Source organism: Apium graveolens, chromosome 6, assembly GCF_009905375.1.
Source record: "Apium graveolens cultivar Ventura chromosome 6, ASM990537v1, whole genome shotgun sequence".
Classification (NCBI taxonomy): domain Eukaryota; kingdom Viridiplantae; phylum Streptophyta; class Magnoliopsida; order Apiales; family Apiaceae; genus Apium; species Apium graveolens.
This window is the reverse complement of record NC_133652.1, coordinates 48835417-48838099: the sequence shown is the minus strand read 5'-3', so window position 1 is coordinate 48838099 and position 2683 is coordinate 48835417. Positions and strand designations below refer to the sequence as shown.

General features: G+C 39.3%; 1 non-coding gene across 1 annotated transcript; it reads right to left on the bottom strand.

The window, feature by feature from the left end:
- Positions 1 to 1382: 1382 nt before the first annotated feature.
- LOC141670020 (small nucleolar RNA R71) lies at positions 1383 to 1489 on the bottom strand. Its single transcript, XR_012554271.1, has one exon. It is a non-coding gene; the product is annotated as a small nucleolar RNA R71 (small nucleolar RNA).
- Between the last annotated feature and the right edge of the window lie 1194 nt (positions 1490 to 2683).

Below are 2683 nucleotides of genomic sequence, written 5' to 3'. Positions count from 1 at the left end.
CTCAAGTCATGTTGACTTTAATTAGATATGCATAGTAGGTTGATTAATTGTACATAGATGATGTCTTGTAATTCTGTGTAAATGAAATGAAGTCAAGTGCCAGATTGCTACCCGACGGATAAACAACAATGCCACTTGACGGATGATCAACTGGGCAACCCGATGGATGATCATGAACCTAACGGATAAAGAATTCAAATATCTGTTGACAGTGACAACACAGTCACATGTGTCGAGTGTATGCAAATGGAATATGGAAGCCTATTCAACTGGGTTTTAGAGAACAAAGAAGCATTGCCATTGCCATGCTATTATGAAGATATTCAAATATGCTGGAATAGAGTAATGAAGTAGCATAGTATTAGACTTGATAGGATTTTGTTTTATTATCTTGTCTTATTACTTTGTTATCTTGGTGATATATAAACCAAGAAGTAGCAAATTGAACAACAAGCAACTGAGCAAGATTATCAATCTCAGAGAAACATTTGTAAGTTGTATTCTTAGCATTTCTCTGTAATCTTAGTTATTCATTTGTAAGCAGCTGTGAGCTTTTATTGCTACACAGGGTTCTCTTGATATATTATATATCTCTAGTGGATACATTCAAATCCATCATAAAGTTTTTAAAGAGTTGTGTTTTTAATTACTTGTGTTTTGATTCATTCCAAGTTATTAATCCGCACTTTGCAAATCAATTCACACATATATATTTTAAGTTAGAACATTTTTAAACCAAGAAAAAGTTTCAAGAATTCCATTCAACCCCCCTTCTATAATTCTTGTTGCATTGTTAGGGACTAACAATTGGTGTCAGAGCAAGCTCTTGATAAACAAAGAGTTTAAATATCACAACAAAACAGCAAGATGAACAAGAAGGATGTTGGAGTCAAGATTCCTTTTCTGGATAAAGATAATTACCATCATTGGAAGGTAAAGATGCATCTTTATTAGAAGAAGAAGAGAAAGTCGAGGAACCAGCTTTAGTAGTGATGAGAGATCAAACAGAAATTTCTAAGGCTTTGATGGACTATTCTCAGCCTAACATCAATGATATTCAGTCGAGCATCATCAGACTAGCCATCTCGGCTAACACTTTTGAGATTAAGTTGAGCACGATTCAGATTATACAGAACTCAGTTTAGTTTGGGGGTTCTCCTACAGAAGACCCCAACATGCACATCAGGGATTTCATCGAGATCTATGACACTTTCAATTTCAATGGGGTGACTGAAGATGCTATCAAGCTGCGACTCTTCCCATTCTCTCTGAAAGATAAAGTAAAGTGCTGGTTACATTCTTTACCACCAGGGTCTATCACCAAATGGGAGGATCTTGCTCAAAAGTTTCTCACTAAACTCTTTCCAATGGCGAAGACTGCTGCAATCAGGAATGCTCTTACTCAGTTTGCACAACAAACTGGAGAATCTCTATGTGAGGCTTGGGATCGATATAAGGAAATGCTAAGGAAGTGCCCACACCATGGCATGCCTGATTAGACTATTATAAACTGTTTCTACAATGGTTTGGGCGTATAGTATAGACCTATGCTCGATGCAGCTTCTAGTGGAGCCTTATGGGCAAAAAGCTATAATGAAGCTTATGAGTTGATTGAGCTCATGGAAGCTAATGAATACCAGAATCTTACGCAAAGAATGTTGCAAGACAAGGTAGCCAGGATTCTGGAAGTAGATACAGCTACTTCTATAGATGCTCAACTTCAAGCTTTGACGATAAAAGTGGACTCTTTGGCTAATTATGGAGTTAATCAAATCACTAGTGTTTGTGAACTTTATGCGGGGGTGCATGAAACTGAGCAGTGTGCTATTTCTAGTGAATCAGCACAATTTATGAGCAACTTTCAGAGATCACAACAGCAAGCTCCAGCCACTTATCATCCAAATAACTGCAATCATCCTAACTTCAGCTGAAGCAATAATCCTAATGCAGTGCAACAACCTTATCATCCATACACAGCAAAGCAGTTTAACCCTCCTGGTTTTCAACAACCGCAATATGCCCTTAGGCAACAACTTTAACTTCAGCAGTTACTGCAAGCTAATGAAAAATATGAATTGGAGGAGTTGAGGATCATATGAAAGAGCCAAACTGTTTTTATCAAGACCCTGGAGAATCAGATTGGGCAGATTACTAATGCATTACTGAATCATCAACCTCGTACGCTTCCAAGAGATATTAAAGTGTCAGGCAAGAAGGAAGCTATGGAGGCTATGAAGGAGGTGACTTCGGATCTTTTCCATGGGATCCAACTTCTGGCCGATCGCTCACTCTATACGGCGGCAACTCCGGTCGAAGCCTGTATGGAGTTGATGTCCTTCTTGTACCTCATAAGTTTTATATACTTTTAGTCTTTCCTGTTCTTTTTACATCATTCGGATTTAACTGACTTTTTCCTTGTATATTTTTTTGGGCAGGTTACTCTTTGGGTTGCTGCTGTTGCAGACAAGGTTCGGAACATGCAGGGACGCATGACAGAAGTTCAGGAGCTTGAGTGAAGAGCCATTACAGCCGAGGAAGAGCTCAAGAGAGTTCAGCTGCAGAATGATAACTTGATCGGCCAGGTAACTTTCCTTCCGGATGATAGGCAGCGGTTGGAGAGGGACCTGGCACGGGCGAACATGCGGATAGGCCATCGGAACGACCAGCTGAAGAAGTCTCGTAA